Source organism: Ovis aries, chromosome 2 (genome assembly GCF_016772045.2).
Source record: "Ovis aries strain OAR_USU_Benz2616 breed Rambouillet chromosome 2, ARS-UI_Ramb_v3.0, whole genome shotgun sequence".
Classification (NCBI taxonomy): domain Eukaryota; kingdom Metazoa; phylum Chordata; class Mammalia; order Artiodactyla; family Bovidae; genus Ovis; species Ovis aries.
This window is the reverse complement of record NC_056055.1, coordinates 225329302-225348012: the sequence shown is the minus strand read 5'-3', so window position 1 is coordinate 225348012 and position 18711 is coordinate 225329302. Positions and strand designations below refer to the sequence as shown.

At 39.9% G+C, this 18711-nt stretch overlaps 1 long non-coding RNA gene across 1 annotated transcript in view; it reads right to left on the bottom strand.

Annotated features, from left to right (window-relative positions):
• Nucleotides 1-14146: 14146 nt before the first annotated feature.
• The window catches only part of LOC114112899 (uncharacterized), a 78911-nt gene continuing 74346 nt past the window's right edge, over nucleotides 14147-18711 (bottom strand). Inside the window, exons 2-3 of the long non-coding RNA XR_003588038.3 lie at nucleotides 16310-16466; nucleotides 14147-14727 (exon numbers count right to left, since the gene is read on the bottom strand). This is a non-coding gene — a long non-coding RNA (uncharacterized LOC114112899). The remainder of the gene's footprint in view (nucleotides 14728-16309; nucleotides 16467-18711) is intronic.

Here is an 18711-nt window from a genome sequence, read left to right as displayed (position 1 = left end):
TTATCATTTATTGTGTCCATCTTTGGGCAAAATGCTCCCTTGATATTTCCAACCTTCCTGAAGAGATCTCTAGTCTTTCTCTTTTTGTTGTTTTCTTTTATTATTAACACTGCTCATTGAAGAAGGCCTTCTTGTCTCTTATAGTTATTCTTTGAAACTCTGCATTTAATTGGATGTACCTTTCCCTCTCTCCCTCGCTTCTCACTGCTCTTCATTCTTCCACTATTCATAAAGCCTCCTCAGATAACCATTTTGCCTTCTTGCTTTTTCTTTTATTTGGGATAGGTTTTTTTCACCATAGTTTCCTATGGCTGCCATAATAAATGGCTGAAAGCAACAGGTATATATCCTCTTACAATCTAGGAGCCCAGAAATCTAAGATCAAGGTATCAAGAGGGTTGTACTCTCTCCATGGATTAAGAAGAATCCACACCTTGGCTTTTCTAGCTTATAATGGCCCCAGATGTTCTTGGCTTGTGGCCACATCACTTCGCATCACTGACTGTGTGGTCACACTGCCTCCTCTTCTGAGCATTTTCTCTGAGTGTCTCTTATAAAAGCACTTGTCTTTGGATTTAGGGCCCACATAGATAACCTGGGATGATCTTATCTCAAAATCCTTAACTTAATTAAATTTGCAATGATCCTTTCTCCAAATAAGCTTACGTTCATGCTCTATGAATTAGAATTTAAACCTATCTTTTTCAGGAGTCACCATTCAACCTACTACAAGCTTCAATTCCATATTTAAAAGTATTAAGCTATTCTGGTATCATCATCTTAACTAATGAAATAGCCACAAAACACTCAGTCTTTACCCTGTTTTACTCTGCTGAGGTCAAATGTCTCCTTGTAAGACAAAACAAACAGGAAACAATTCTCTTATCAGAAAATGAGTGGAGAAAGATTAACCACAAGGCTGGCATGGAAAAATACTGGAAAACAAAAGTTTTTCCATGAGTTCATGCTATTAGTTTGCTAGGGCTGTTATAACAAAGTACATACTAGGGAACTTAGTGGAAATTTATTTTCTTATAGTTCTGGAAGCCAGAAGTCCAGGTTAACCGTATCAGCACAATTGATCTCCTCTGAGGCCTCTGCCCTCGGCTTGTTGATGGCCATCTTCTCCCTGTGTCTTCACGTGTTCTTCCCTCCATGAATGTGTGTCCAAATTTCCTTTCCCAAAAAGGATACCATCCGTATGTAATGAGGGCCCACCCTGATAACCTCTGTCACTAAAAAAGAGCATCTGTGCAGCTCAGAGCTTCCATGAAGTGGAAAAGATTAAGTCCCTTGTTGGAGCGGATTTCTTTAAATGAAAGTCAATGAGATTTTTGCTCAGTGCATGCATTTTCTTATTGTGAACAATTATAATTTTGCAAAATGAGGGTAGAGTGATAAGAAAGAGCCTCTCTGAGGAGGAGGTGGCTTTAAAGTTGAGACTTGCATGAAGAGAAGAGAGAGCCACGCTGTGATCTAGAGAAGAGCATTCCAATTCCAAAAATGGCAGGTTTAAAGTTTCAGATGACCCTGGGGTATTTGGTGTCAGATAGAAGGCAAATGCCTAAGGCACCAGCCAGAGGATGCATCACTGACCCACACGTAGTCCTGGCTGATCTGCCCTCTTCAGTCTCAAAACTCATCACTTGCTCTTCTGCCCTGAGTCCTGCAGGCATCTGTTACCTCCTGATAGTCCTCCTGTCCCTTCAGGCATGCCTCAGCCTCAGGGCCATTCTTCCTGGTCTTTTTTCTGCATACAATGCTCTTCCATCTATATTTGTCTGTCCAAATCCCTCATTCCTTCAATCTTTGCTCAAATTTCACCTGACTACCCTGTTTGAAATTACATCAAACTCTGTCTCCCACCAGCTCATCTCCTCACCCCCAGCAGCCTTTTTCCAATCTATTGTTTCCATTTCACTTACCTCTTCTAATACACAATATGATTTCAGTTCAGTCACTCAGTTGTGTCCAACTCTTTGCGACCCCATGGACTGCAGCACGCCAGCCCTCCCTGTCTGTCACCAACTCCCGGAGTTTACCCAAATTCATGTCCATTGAGTAGATGATGCCATCCAACCAGCTCATCCTTTGTTGTCCCCTTCTCCTCCCACCTTCAATCTTTCCCAGCATCAGGGTCTTTTCAAATGAGTCAGCTCTTCACATCAGGTGGCCAAGGTATTGGAGTTTCAGCTTTCACATCAGTCCTTCCAATGAACAGCCAGGACTGATCTTTAGAATGGACTGGTTGGATCTCCTTGCTGTCCAAGGGACTCTCAAGAGTCTTCCCTAACACCATAGTTCAAAAGCACCATTACATACCGTAATAACTGTTTATTACCTTCCCCTCCAATACCATATAAGCTCCATGAAAGAAAAAATTTTTTTATTCACTGACATATCCCCAATATCCAGGAATCTCCCTGGCAAACTATAGCTGCTCAAATAAATATTTTTTGAATGAAAAAGTGGAGGTAGGGAGAGAGAAAGATTTGTTTTGCCAATGCTGTTTTCTTACTATGGAATCATAGTATACATTTTCACCCTTAGCTGCACATCTGCCTCCAGTCCCTGAAGTCTAATGTGTATTTTAAAGCCTTATGTGCTGGATGCTAGACTTGAATATAATGCAACAGGTGGCCCTGAGAAGAGGCCAGATCCCATTATAACCTCTTTCAGGGACTGTCCTTCCTTTTACCGCCTGGAACTGTAATATGCAGAATGCTACTGGAAATAAGTGGCCATTGGCCAAGACTTGGAAATACTTTAGTCATTGGTGTTGTTAAGGTGGCTTATTTTGTTGTGATAATATTGATTGTGAGAGAATTTTAAATAGCTTCTTTTATTTAAAATTTTACTTTGGGAAAGTTATTCCTAGCATCCTAGCACAGATCTTAGTGTCTGTCACAATTTATGCTTATATTAAATATATTTTATTATATTTCTGTATATAATTATCATAAATGCAGTTTTTATAATTTATATTTATATGTAAATTAATATATTTAATTTATATTAAACCGGAATGCTGAAATCCTGAATTTAAAACAAGCCATAGCTGTGCCCATTCCTTCTTAGATTTCCACACGGCTTCTCTTTTTGACTTGTTCTAATTTACAGGATATTTATTTCCTAGAGGAACAGGATATTTTTATCTGCCCATCACATCAGTAGGGTAAGGTAAATCAGAAGAAAAAATACTTCATCATTATAAGGTTTCACATTAAGGTTAATCTTGATAACATTTTACCCCAAATTCCTGAGAAAGCCAGGAAGAAATTTTACAGACATTTTTTTATGTGTACTAACTTCGGGGCAGGGGTGAGCATAAAATACATTTATAAAAGTTTACTGTTCTGTGTTTGTTGACCGCAAGTGGGAGCCTGGAAACCAGATTCCCAAGATCCTTAAGAACTGCAATAAAATATAGCCAAACGGGCTTCCTCATTCTCCAAATTGGAAACCTCTGTGTTGTCCAAGTTCTCACTATTTCTCATAATCAAAGGGGGAAACAGTGGGGTCTTTTGAAAGCATACCAGGCGCTTTGAAACAAAAATGCTGGATGTCCTGAATTTAGAATGCCTTAGGCATTTTAGGGGGCTTCCTATGTAGCGAAGTGGTAAAGAAAAAAAAAAAAAATCCACCTGCAATACAGGAGCCACGAGTTTGATCCCTTGGTTGGCAAGATCCCCTGGAGTAGGAAAAGGTAATCCACTCCAGCATTTTTGCCAGGAAATTCCATGGACAGAGGAGCCTGGAAGGCTACAGTCTATGGGGTTTCAAAAGAGTCGGACATGACTTAGTGACTAAACAACAAGGTATTTTTGACTCTTTAGGGATACAGGACTAATCTTTCATCATTGGTGGCTCCAATCATTTTGATTACAGAGATTAAGTTAATACAAATTAGTATATTTTATTTAAAATATTACAATATTTTGCATACTTTAAAGAGGGTTTCCCTTGTGGCTCAGATGGTAAAGAATTCACCTGTGGTGTGGGAGACCTGGGTTCCATTCCTGGGTTGGGTAAATCCCCTGGAGGAGGGCACGGCAACCCTCTCCAGTATTCCTGCCTGGAGAATCCCCATGGACAGAGGAGCCTGGCAGGCTGCAGTCCATGAGGTCGAAAAAATTTGGACATGACTGAGAGACTAAGCCCAGCACACAAACTTTAAAGAAAGAAAGACTATCTAAAACTATCGAATTAAACTCTGACCAGTGTTTTCTCCTTATTTAGGATATTTACTTGGTACTTGCAGGTATACTTATTTATTATATGTCATTCTATCCACATGTATGTACACATGTGGAATACATGTGGTATACATGTATAATAAAATGTCAGCAGGATAAATTGCTTAAGATATTTCTAAAAGGCCATCTCATTCGGACTTCAGTCTTCTGGATAAATTTTCAGTATCAAGTTTTAGTGATATGACACACAGAGTTCACTACTGTCTCTGGATTTTCTGCTAATCCTCTGATGTCCTTCCTGAAAGTTTTGTCACTGGCACTTTCTTCATGTTACCAAGTTGTCAACTGAAAGTTTTCAGACAAATAAAACCCAGGTCCTCTGTCAAATGACCTCTGTATGGTTTGTTGATGGCAGCTTCCAAGGACTACCATCATTTTTTCACTCTATTGAGCATTATAACCAACTTTACTTAAATGCAAGTAGTGAAAACTATATATTTTGACTGACAGAAATTGCAAGACACTGTAAGATACATCCTGTATTCAAAAGATGTTAAAAAGTGGAAAAAAAAGGATACATTTAAATTAATGAAATACAAAAATTTTTCTATCATTCTGTACTATCCTAACCACTTAAATGGCAAGACAGGGACAAAAGATCCTGGGAGAAAAAAAAATCAACATTCTAGGAAATATTTGCTGACTGTTTTTAATTTAAATATCCTATGTGGCCATATTCACTCAAGCACATACTTCATCGTATACAAATTTAACACTAACTCTTTGGAATCCTCTTTCTCAAAATTGCAGGTCTCAAAAGCTCTTGAATTCATTTTCCAAACCATCAGTATTGATGAAAACTATGTAAAAATGAAGGAGCAAAAAAGAACTTAAAAATCCTTACCAAATAATGACAGTCTTCTCCCATTAAGCTTCCATTAAACAAATCACCTCCAACACAACAATAACAATGAATTTCAACATCAGCTCAACTTTCTCAGTACCTTGGTCATCTGAGATCCATTTAAAAGTAGGTAGGGATAAATCTTAAATAAATTAAAAAGCTTATTACACTTCTTCCTAACATTCTTCAGAATTTAAGATTATGTTTTGCATTACTAAAATCCAGCCTGCTTTTCTGTTAAGTGGTATCAGTTTTAGGAAGAAAGTACTAACATTTTTATCACAATTATTTATCTCAACTAAATTGATAAATGGAATTTGGAGGCAAAGGATGTATTTTTCAAGTGGAAAATTTTCCTTGAAACCTGAAGTGTCATACCACTTGTTGGAGTTCTTAGAAACAAATGGAAAATATTTACCTATCCATAATTCTTAGTGTGTGCCTACTTCTTCCCCAAAGGAGTAAGCACATAGTAAATTAAACAAAGGAAATCGGTCCTGAATATGTATTGGAAGGACTATGCTGAAGCTGAAGCTGAAACTCCAATTCTTTGCCCACCTGATACGAAGAACTGACTCATTGGAAAAGACCTTGATGCTGGGTAAGATTGAAGGTAGGAGGAGAAGGGGATGACAGTGGATGAGATGGTTGGATGGCATCACTGACTCAATGGACATGAGTTTGAGCAAGCTCCAGGAGTTAGTGATGGACAGGGAAGCCTCGCGTGCTGCAGTCCATGGGGTCATGAAGAGTCAAACACAACTGAGCGACTGAACTGAACTTAAATGAAACAAAACCCACTTTTTTTCCACTCAATCTGGCACAAAATAGACTGGCATTTAGATGAGCAATAATATTTGAGAATTTCCTCTCTGAAATGTATTAATTATGAACAGTGCATATGGGCTAAGTCAACCTGAGTCATGTTCGACTCTTTGTGACTCTGTCCATGAAATTCTCCAGGTAAGAATACTGGAGTGGGTTGCCATGCCTTCCTCCAGGAGGTCTTTCCAATCCAGGGATTGAATCTATATCTCTTAAGTCTTCTGCATTGGCTGGCAGGTTCTTTACCACTAGCAACACCTGGGAAACCCATGAACAGTGAAAAAAGTGAAAGTGAGTTGCTTAGTCCTGTCCAACTCTTTGCAACCCCAGGGATTGTAGGCTCTTCTGTCCATGGAATACTCCAGGCAAGAATACTGAAGTGGATAGCTACTCCCTTTCTCCAGGGGATCTTTCCCAACCCAGGGATTGAGCCCAGATCTCCTGCATTGCAGGCGGACGCTTTAGCATCTAAGCTACTATGGTAGCCCCATGAATAATACCTAGTATCAAACAAAATAGTAGTGCCACACGGGATTAAACAAGCATTCCACTGATACAAGGCTTGCGTGTATGCTCAAATCAGTATCAGTTCAGTTCAGTTCAGTCGCTCAGTCATGTCTGACTCTTTGCGACCCCATGAATCACAGCACACCAGGCCTCCTTGTCCATCACCAACTCCGGGAGTTTACTCAAACTCATGTCCATCAAGTCGGTGATGCCATCCAGCCATCTCATCCTCTGTCGTCCCCTTCTCCTCCTGCCCCCAATCCCTCCCAGCAATCAGGATATTTTCCAATGAGTCAACTCTTTGCACTATGTGGCCAAAGTATAGGAGTTTCAGCTTTAGCATCAGTCCTTCCAGTGAACACCCAGGACTGATCTCCTTTAGAATGGACTGGTTGGATCTCCTTGCAGTATAGGCATCTTATATTTTCTGTTACTCTTTCCACACCCTCTCAGTGTGTCAAAAATGGTTTTTTGTTGTTGTTGTTCATTGGGAACACCACTGAGCCATATTACTATGTCATTAACCAAAACAGCTAAGGAATATTAGAATTGCATAGAAAATGAAACTCAGGTGGTAGTAATTACCAGGCCTAATAAACCCATGCATACTTTTATATATTGGCTACTTAATAGCTACAGGGCACAATATCAAATCCTGAAACCACTGCATGGTAGTTTCTTCTTTCCTCTGGATAAGAATTGTAAACTTTCCTGAACTAGAGAAACCCAGAGGAAAGCTAAGCTGACTTGGTCTTGGACTCTAAAACTACAAACGACTAAAAGATCTTGTCCATTTCTCTTATCATATAGATAAGGAAACTGAAGCTCCATGAGGCCGAATGTTGCCCACGATGGTATGATGGAAGAACTGAAGGCAAAGACAGGTTTTTAGGCTACCAAACCATATACAATATGTGATGAGGGAATCTCAGAGATATGTTCAATTTCCTTAAAGCCCTAACTTGATTAACCTACAAAAATTCTAGAATTGAAGCTCTGAGGACATTGGATGCCTCAGCACTGAGAGTCAGAATCCATCTGAATGAAACTATTCTTAACAATTAACATTAATTTCACACCCCTTGGTAGCTCTACGCTCATTACTGACATTAATTAGCAATCCTACACAATATCCCTTTCGGGTTAGCTAAGCATTATTGGTTTTTCAGAACAGATGAGGGATCCAGCTAGACATTGTGGATGCCAAGTGCCCTAGCTACTAAAACCCAGAGATGGACTCCAAATCCAATCACTCCTAGGAAAATGGTGGAATTTGAAGAGTATTAACTTCCAAATCTGGTTTTCAGTTCATGCTGATGTCACAGTGCTTGTCACTTAATTTTAGGCTAGCAGTCATGTCCAGCTCATTGGCTGAAAAAGCAGTCAATCAACAGATATCTATCCATCCCCTGCTGATGCTGTACTGTGTAGGGGCTGGTCATCTAAGAGGAAACCAGACAAATTGACCCCTGGCTGCCTGGAACTTCCCATGGAGCCCTGCCTCCGCCATTTGTCAAACTTTTCTTGACACTAACTTATGACTACAGAGATAATAAAGTGGGATATATGTTTTTACTATTATTACCTCCAATCTTGGCCATAAAACATACAATCAAGATTTGCAATCCACCTTCTAAGCACATTACCCTATACAATATATGAGGAATTAAGGAGTACCTTCCAGGTGTTTGACAGCTTGCTGACCTGCCTTTTACCAGGAGTTCACTTACAAAAAGGTTAAAAAAATTCTTTTAACAAAAAATAAAAAATAAAAACAAAGCAGCAGCCTTGTACTCATGATGGGAGTTCACTGTTACTAAATGGTTTCTATGTCCTTGGAAACTTGAATAGTTTGTTTTATTATTATTATTTTCACAACCCTATGACGTAGGTATAATAATACCTACCTAAAATGTCATAAATAATGACATTTTATAAATGGAGGAACTGAGGTACATAAATGCAATAACTTACCCTAGTGCAGAGTTGATTCAAACCCAAGCCTGTCTGCTACCAAAGTCCATGCTCTTACCACTGCTGCTGTGGTCCCAGCAAAAAGATGACAAAAAGAAGAACAGAGATGAGCCCCAACTTTACTCCCAGCTCCTGTACTAAAATCAGACTAGCTCTTTCTTAGCCAAAATCAACTGAAAGATGAACAATGGTAGAAGTCAAGTATAGTCAGATCTCGTCACTCTAAAGAAGATAAATTCTAGGAACTGTTCAAACTGAAAAGAAACCGTATGGAGATTATGATAATATGCTCTTGTGTGTGTGAGAGAGAGCGCCCGCGTGTGTGCTCAGTCATGTCCAACTCTTTGTGACCCCATGGACTGTAGCTCCTCAGACTCCTCTGCCCATGGAACTTTCCAGGAAAGAATACTGGAGCAAGTTGCCATTTCCTTCTCCAGGGCATCGTCCCGGACCAGGGTTCAAACCCACATCTCCTGCATCTCCTGCACTGGCAGGCAGATTCTTTGCCAGCTGAGCCAATAAGCTACTATGAAGGCTAAGAAAACATGAGAGAAGAGCTATTGCCATAACAATTTTCATAAACCTGACAAACAATTTAAATGGTTCACTGAACCTCTGTGTAAAAAAAAAAAAAAAGCCATGGGCTCTAAAATTAATCTCATCTTTTGCTAAGCTTTGAACTATTAAACAATAGTTTATTGAGTGCATATTGTAGCTCACATGGTGATTAAGAGTTACGGCTTTAGACTACAACTCTGCCACTTGCCATCTGTGTGATCTGCTGTGACTTAGTTAAATACTTTGAACCTCAGTTTTCTCATCTAGAATGAGCATGCAATCCTGCATCTCAGGATTGCTGGGGGGATTCCAGAAATAATTTATATAAAGCAATTGACACATAATCTGCATTCAATAAGTGTTATTAGTATTAGTCATTGCATGCTTATGTACAAAATGTAAAAAATGCAACAAACTATGAACAGGTGGTCCTTTCCTTCAGGGAACCTATGCTCTGTTTGATGAGACTAACAGACCAATCAGTGTATGACCCATATGAGAGAACCCAGAAGAAAGTGCAAGGCATTGTAACTACTGTGCACCAGAACTTCTCACATCTTAATGTGCACAGTGGTCCCCAAAGGGTCTTGTTAAACTGCAGTTGCACTTTCAGTGGGTCTGGGCTGGAGCTTGACAAGCTCTCATGTGATGCTCCATGTTACTCATTCATGGACCACATTTTGAATAGTGAGGCTGTAGATGTCCAGAGGTGGAAGAAGGCTACCAATAAGGACAGGGGCTGTAAGCTTTGGAAGAGGGATGGAAACAGAGCTACGGCTTGGTAGATAAATGGGACACGTACACCTTAAAAAGAGATAGGTGACCTAGGCAGAAGAATACCATGATAAAAAGGTGGAAAGGCATGAAGATGAGTGGGACAATGAGGAAACACTCAGCTGGTTAACAAAGTCTCTACTCCTGTCCTCTGTGGGGTGTACAACATCAGTATTTTCCATCTCAGTGCTCACTGGGCACTGGAACCATGTGGGAAGCTTATGGAATAGAGATATCTGACTCCACACACCACAGAGATTCTGATATAGCTGTTCTGACTCCATCAAACTTCAGGAGTTCGTGTCCCAAATATAGAGGGAAAAATATTGCACATAATCAACAAGTAAGCATTCATCATGAAAATCTGCCATGCTGCTACTTTACAAGTACAGTCAATAGTTCAGAATCTTGTAACTAGCTATGAGTTCCAGCCATGGGGAAATTGAGGCAAATTGCATTCTTTGATTTATTCTTGCCTGCATGACCCATTGCTGCTACTGTGTGTGCTCACTTGTGTTCAACTCTTTGCGAGCCCATGGACTGTAGCCCACCAGGTTCCACTGTCAATGGAATTTTCCAGGCAAGAATAGTGGAGTGGGTTGCCATTTTCTTCTCCAAGGGATCTTCTCAATCCAGGGATCAAATCAGCATGTCTTGCATCTCCTGTGTTGGCAGGCGGATTCTTTACTACTAGGGCCACCTGGGAAGCCCTAAGTGCTGCATAAATAACCTTGGAAAGATTTATTAATGACAAATTTATGTTCTTTTTATTTCCAATCATCTACGTCTCTGTCAATGATGGTTTATTTATTATTTGATATATTCTTTGAATAACTTTCAGGAGTTGATACTACATCATTCAATATTAATGTTTTAAAATAATTCTGAAACACAGGCTCACCATTTTCCCTTTGTTGTCTTCTGGAAGAATGTCAACCCCTTTCCACAATTTCTCAGAAATATTCAGTTCACTTCAGTCACTCAGTCATGTCTGACTCTTTGGAACCCCATGGACAGCAGCATGCCAGGCTTCCCTGTCCATTACCAACTCCCAGAGCTTGCTCAAACTCATGTCCACTGAGTCGGTGTTGTCATCCAACCATCTAATCCTCTGTCATCCCATTCTCCTCCTGCCTTCAATCTTTCCCAGCATCAGGGTCCTTTTTAATGACTCAGTTCTTCTATCAGGTGACCAAAGTATCAGAGTTTCAGCTTCAGCATCAGTCTTTCTGAAGAATATTCAGGATTGATTTCCTTTAGGTCTGATGGGTTTGATCTCCTTGTAGTCCAAGGGATTCTCAAAAGTCTTCTCCAATACTACAGTTCAAAGGATCATTTCTTCAACACTCAGCTTTCTTTACGGCCCAACTCTCACATCCATACACGACTACTGGAAAAACCATAGCATTGACTAGACAGACCTTCGTTGGCAAAGTAATGGCTCTGCTTTTTGATATGCTATCTAGGTTGGTCATAGATTTTCTTCCAAGGAACAATCTTCTTTTAATTTCATGGCTTCAGTCACCATCTGCAGTAATTTTGGAACCCAAGAAAATAAAGTCTGTCACTGTTTCCATTGTTTCCCATCTATTCGCCATGAAGTGATGGGACCAGATGCCATGATCTTAGTTTTCTGAATGTTGAGCTTTAAGCCAACTTTTTCATTCCCCTTTCAAGCCTTGATCAAGAGGCTTTTTAGTTCCTCTTCAATTTCTGCCATAAGGATGGTGTCATCTGCATATATGAGGCTATTAATAGTATTTAGAATCAAACTGCCAACATCCAATGAATCATTGTAAAAGCAAGAGAGTTCCAGAAAAAAACATCTATTTCTGCTTTATTGACTATGCCAAAGCCTTTGACTGTGTGGATCACAAAAACTGTGGAAAATTCTAAAAGAGATGGGAATACAGACCACCTAACCTGCCTCTTGAGAAACCTATATGCAGGTCAGTAAGCAACAGTTAGAACTGGACATGGAACAACAGACTGGTTCCAAATAGGAAAAGGAGTACATCAAGGCTGTATATTGTCACCCTACTTATTTAACTTCTATGCAGAGTACATCATGAGAAACGCTGGGCTGGAAGAAGCACAAGCTGGAATCAAGATTGCCGGGGGAAATATCAATAATCTCAGCTATGCAGATGACACCACCCTTATGGCAGAAAGTGAAGAAGAACTAAAGAGCCTCTTGATGAAAGTGAAAGAGGAGAATGAAAAAGTTGGTTTAAAGCTCAGCATTCAGAAAACTAAGATCATGGCATCCGGTCCCATCACTTCATGGCAAATAGATGGGGAAACAGTGGAAACAGTGGCTAACTTTATTTTTCTGGGCTCCAAAATCACTGTAGTTGGTGACTGCAGCCATGAAATTAAAAGACGCTTACTCCTTGGAAGGAAAGTCATGACCAACCTAGATAGCATATTCAAAAGCAGAGACATTACTTTGTCAACAAAGGTTCATCTAGTCAAGGCTATGCTTTTTCCAATGATCATGTATGGATGTGAGAATTGGACTGTGAAGAAAGCTGAGCATCAAAGAATTGGTGTTTCTGAACTGTGGTGCTGGAGAAGACTCTTGAGAGTCCCTTGGACTGCAAGGAAATCCAACCAGTCCATCCTAAAGGAGACCAGTCCTGGGTGTTCATTGGAAGGACTGATGTTGAGGCTGAAACTCCAATACTCTGCCACCTGATGTGAAGAGCTGAGTCATTAGAAAAGACCCTGATGCTGGGAAAGATTGAGGGCAGGAGGAGAAGGGGATGACAAAGGATGAGATGGTTGGATGGCATCATTGACTCGATGAACATGGGTTTGGGTGGACTCCGGGAGTTGGTGATGGACAGGGAGGCCTGGCATGCTGCGGTTCATGGGATCACAGAGTCGGATACGACTGAGCGACTGAACTGAACTGAACTGAGAATCAAACCCTGTACCTGACAGAGACATTCAGAAATATTTGCTTTTTCCAAAGTTCTTGCAAAAATCCAGGGTACAGGTCACCAGGTTTTCCATATATTTTGAAAGAAATTCAGTCCTTCTAATCTGTCATTCTTTCAAAAGCAAATCAATCCCAAAATAATAATCCATCTTTCATTTTTCTGTAGAGGATAAATTGGATATTAAGTGTGTCTATCTTTAAATCACCTTCTATAATTAGATTTCCCTTCCTCAGTGTGACAGATGTAAATTTTTACATAATTACTCTCTTCTATTTAATAGTCTAAATAACTTTGGGTGTCTTTGATGTCCCTTAGCAAATGATCTCCTGTTTAGCTGGCTCACTCCTAAAATAACACAGTTTCCATGACCCATGAAAGACGTTGAATACATATTTCCCAATGCACGAACTTGGATAATGTTTCTCTGAAGTTTTTCTGGTTCTCTAGTATAAATGAGACAACTGGGAAATGTAAGGAGGCAGGGAAGCAGGAAGAAAGGGAGGGAGGGAGGAAAAGAGGAAGAAAGGAAGATCAAAACCTCCATGTTACTTTTTTTGAGAAGCATGGATCTGGAGAGATATATTGAGGAAAATATTTCAGTAGAAAATTAAATGTAGACTGCTAATGCATACCTGTATCCTTGGTGGAGATATTCATTTGGGTTTCTGACTTTGCACAAGACTAACTCATAGCTATGGCATCTATAAGTTTCGAATGAAATGAATGTGAGCTCCTAAGACACTGTAACAGCAAAAAATGTGTAATAGATGTCTTTAACTGGAGGATCTAGATTTTAAATGTAGCTTCTCTTCTATGAGGAAATATAATGTTGTAGATCTTGAACCATTATTTTCACAAAAATATGAGGACTTAAATTTGGGAACACACACATGCATGTTCAGTGGTGCCCAACTCTTTGCCACCCCATGGACTATATCCCATCAGGGTCCTCTGTCCATGGGATTTTCCAGGCAAGAATACTGTAGTGGATTGCTATTTCCTACTTCACGAGATCTTCCCAACCAGGAGACTGAACCCATATCTTCTGCAGCCCCTGTGTTAGCAGGCAGATTCTTTACCACTGAGCCACCTGGGAAGCTCAAATTTGGGGATAGAAACTACCAAATGATTTCATACTGCCTTGGTCCACTTAGGCTGCTATAACAAAATACCACAGGTTGGGTAGCTTATAAACCACAAAAATTAATTGCTAAAAGTTCTGGGGACTGAAATTCTGAGATCAGAGTAACAGCATGGCCAGAGAAGGGCTATCTTCTGGATTAATACTTCTAGCTGTTTCCCCACATGGTGGAAGGGACAAACCAAGTTTCTGGGGCTCTCTTATAAGAGCACTGATTCCATTCATGAGGGCTTTAACCTCATGACCTAATCACTTCCCAAAGGCCCCAGCTCCTAATACCATCATCTTGGACATTAAGTTTTCAACATATGAGGTTTATTTTTTTATTATTTGGGATGGGAACATAAATATTCAGATCATAGCACACATACATAAAATTTTAGATTTGTAATCTTTTCACAACCTTTTTTTTTCTCCATTGCAAAGGGAAAATTGTAGAAGAAAATTAATTCCTTTAAGAAATATTGCATGAGGGAGAAGGGAGGCTCAACAAGGAGGGGATATATACATAGTTATAATTGATTGGCATTGTTGTATGGCAGAAACCAACACAACATTGTAAAGCAAGTATCCTCCAATCAAAAAATAAAATAAAAATAAAGTAGGTTCTTCAAATTACTCTCATAGGACCTACACATTGATTTATGTTCTTTCTTGCCAGTATCTTAGGGGCTTCCCTTGTGGCTCAGCTAGTAAAGGATCTGCCTACAGTGCAGAAGACCTGGGTTCCATCCCTGGGTTGGGAAGATCCGCTGAAGAAGGGAGCAGCTACCCACTCCTGTATTCTGGCCTGAAGAACTCCATGGACTGTATGCTCCATGGGGTCGCAAAGAGTCAGACATAACTGAGAGACTTTCACTTTACTTGCCACTTATTTACACCACAATGCAATTTCTATGAGATCTGAAAAAAAAAGAAAAAAGAAAAAAACAGCCTCATGAGATTGGTATTATTTTACCAGCTCTTTATAGCTATGGAAAATGAGTCTTACTAGAGACGTTAAACAACTTGAGCAAGATCAAATATTTTGTTAGCCATGGAACCAGAATTTGACCCCAGGCATACCCAGAGTCCATGATCTTAGCCAGCCTGCTAAATATAAGTCACACACCTTATATTTCAAATACTCCTGCATGATACACATTTTTTAAAACTTCTTTTGAGGAAACACAAATAAAATTGACACAAATTATAGCGCTTCCCCATTTGGAAAAAACTATGCTGTGTTGTGCTTAGCCGCTTCCGTCCTGCCCAACTTTGTGCGATCCCATGGACTGTAGCCCACCAGGCTCCTCTGTTCATGGGGATTCTCCAGGCAAGAATACTGGAGTGGGTTGCCATGCTCTCCTCCAAGGTATCTTCCTAACCCAGGGATCGAACCCAGGTCTTCCGCATTCGGGGCAGACTCACACTAGTCAATGACAAAGAAAAAGCTTTGTTCATATGAATTCATATCAATACCCTTAGTCAAATCAAAGACCTAAGGTCATTTTTTTTTGAAGTTCACCTTTCTATTAGTTAAAGACTAAAATGTTCTCTAAGACAAATTTAGAATTCCTAGAACAGATTGACCTTTAATGCTTATGTCACAACACAAATGTACTTTATGTGTCATTGTCATATTATCATTGATATATTTCTGTTATTCATCCTTCTCTGTTCATTAATCAGGCAAACATCCTGTAAACAGCTAAATTTATACAGAAATATAAATAGGATGGAGTTCATTGGTTATTCACCAAAATATCAAGAGCTCCATGGGGAGAAAATTGTGTTACAAAAACTGTGGCTTAAGGAGTAAACTTTCACAGTTGCTATCATTTTATCTCAAGTTTAATTTTCTTTTTCTTTACTTTTCTTCTTTTTCTTAGGTAGACCATGAAATTAAGAGCTTGAAAAGAAAAATGAAGAGTTTAAAAGAACAGTGAAATTGTTTCATGATATTCAACAGTTAGGAACTTTTAAGATAAAATAGAAATAAGAGATTGTCTAATAGTAATCATTTTTGCTCTTTCTTTTGTTTTTGAGTGTTTGCCATGTACTAAATCCTTTATACAAATTAATATTAACTTGGGTTTCCCAGAAGCAGACTCTAAAACATAGAATCAATTGCAAGTATTTCATTTGCAAGGTACAGGGAAAATCAGAAAGAGGGTAGAGCTATGAGAAGGAAAGGGAAAGCAGTCAATAAAATGGGCCTTATCAAGCCAGTTAACAGGTGGTGCAGCAGAAAAGAATCCACCTGCAAGGCAAGGAGACATAGGAGATGGAGTTCTATCCCTGGGTCAGGAAGATTCCCCTGAAGAAGAAAATGGCAACCTAATCCAGTATTCTTGCCTAGGAAATCCCATGGACAAAGGAGCCTGGCGGGCTACAATCCCTGGGGTCATAGAGTCGAATACAGCTGAGCACGACCATTGCAGGAGATGGAAGTTTAATCCTGCAAGAAAAGCATTATAAAACACATGCCTTGCAATTATCCTACCTGCAGGGTGAGGGAGCTGAGGTATTTATTTACTAATTCCCTTCAGTCATTGTTTGTGAGATCCTCCTTGGGTATGAATTCTTGGAGCTGCAGGCTTCCACAGCTTCAGAGAAAACCTCAGGGAAAGACATGCAGACAGGGAGCAATGGAAGGTGACCTGCAGGCATGGAATAAGGAACAAGAGCTTTAGGCAGTGCATGTACACAGTTGCTATAGATGATCTAATTTAACTGCTTGCAATAATCTTAATAACTCTGTGAGTCTGATGGTATCATTATCCCCATTCTAAAGATGAATATACTAAGGCTCAGAGACGGCGAGTAACTTACCTGTGGCCACACAGCAAGCAAAAGACAGAGCTTGCTTCAAAGTAGGCAATCTGACCCCAGAATCTGTAGTCTCAGATATGATTCTGTATAACCTTCCAAAAGTCACTGTCTGAAAAGATAAATCCACCAATTCCTCAAGGAGGAGATACGGCTATGTCCTGTTTGCATCAGTCAGGGGGATCTGATAGAGATTTACTTTCAGTGCTTTCCCTTATGAAAATATCAAGTTCTTTTTTTTTCTGACCACAATTTTCTGATATTTAGTAAATATTGAATTAATGATGAATGAATGAATAACTATGAGGTTAACTACAAATACATATGTGTATGCCCTATTTTCAAAGAATCCTCCTGGCTTCCAGTTTAAAAGGAGGTCACATAAATTCCATTATTTAGCCACATTATGCTGACCACCCCTCCCATTTGCCGGTCCACAGCTCTCTATGAAAGAAACCCAAGTATTACTAAAACGCTAAAAGAAATTTCTTAAATGGAGTCCCAGGCATCCCACTCACAGATGGTTCTTCCTTCTGCCCATGTCTTCATGTGCATGTGAATCCTGTCCATCCACCAGGCACCAGTTCTTCTTTCAGGCGTGTTCAGTGCTTCCACCAGCACCACCTCTAGTCCACGGCAACCCCACAGTACCAAGCTGCGTCGTGTCTGTGTGGAGGCAGGAAGGGACAGAGCAGCACTGCCCTGTTTGCCAATATCTTATATGGAGTAGTGAGTAGAAATAGTTTTCTGGTATTTATTCTCTTTCCCCAGCACCTGGAGAAGAGTCCAAAGGGTACTGAACCAAAGGGGAAGATACTAGGCTGGTCATACGTTGACTCAAGGTCCGTTCCAAGGCTGAGCTTCAGCTAGTTGAGTCCCTGAGCATGGATCCTCTCCCTGAGACCTTCTTGTCCTCCCAAGTTTGGGGATGCTCAGCAGTCAGTTTGCCCTCATTTGACTCCAGTGTTACAGTAATATTCCAGCTGAGCCCCTGATACCTCCATTTATACTTGGTTGAAGGCATTGGGTTTCCCAGGTGACACTAGCAGTAAAGAACCCACCTGCCAGTGCAGGAGACATAAGAGAATGTAGGGTTTGATCCTTGGGTTGGGGAAATCTCCTGGAGGAGGGCATGGCAACCCACTCTAATATTCTTGCCTGGAGAATCCCATGGACAGAGGAGCCTGGCAAGCTACAGTCCATAGAGTCACAGAGTTGGACATGACTGAAGCAACTTAGCACACATGTACGAAAGGCATTGGGTTAATATTTAATGCATGGTTTAAATCTGCAACATTGTATATAAGAACTCTGTCCTAATATTGTTATTTCTGGCTGACATTTTCCTCAGTCCCTCTCTAACCTTCTATTTGTCATTCACTATATCTACAAATGCACTCAGAATACACGCATCACCAAGAATAAATTTTTTAAGTTTAAAACCATATTCTCAAAATTTTCTTAAAACCTATATTATGATCTGAAAAGCCCACAAAATTTGCTTTCTTGACCTAATCAACTGATACCAAGAGTACTGTAATGAAAAAAAACAAAAGAAGAATTCTATTTTAGGCCAAGAAAGGAGTCTAATGATGAAATTTCAGGCTTGAAGCAGATACATGGGGGTGACATTTTGGGCAGAAGAGCATTCCTTGACATTTCTCAAATGTGTAGCTAAACTCCAACTCCAACTATAAGTTAAGCTTAACATAAATGAAGAGTTCTATCTTAAATGTTGACCTTTTCAAGTTAAATGACAATTTGCTCTTTTAAGTGATGATATTTAAGTGCCAAAAATTAAAGAACATCCACAAAAATGTCTCTGGTTTCAGAAAGACTAGTCTCCCAAGCTCAAAATTCCAGAGAAAGTCTTGGGTTTCCTCCAAGGTTTAATCCAACAGTTAGTTCAGTTCAGTTTAGTCACTCAGTAATGTCTGATTCTTTGCAATCCCATGAATCGCAGCACTCCAGGCCTCCCTGTCCATCACCAACTCCTGAAATTTACCAAAACTCATGTCCATCAAGTCAATGATGCCACCCAGCCATCTCATCCTCTGTCATTCCCTTCTCCTCCTG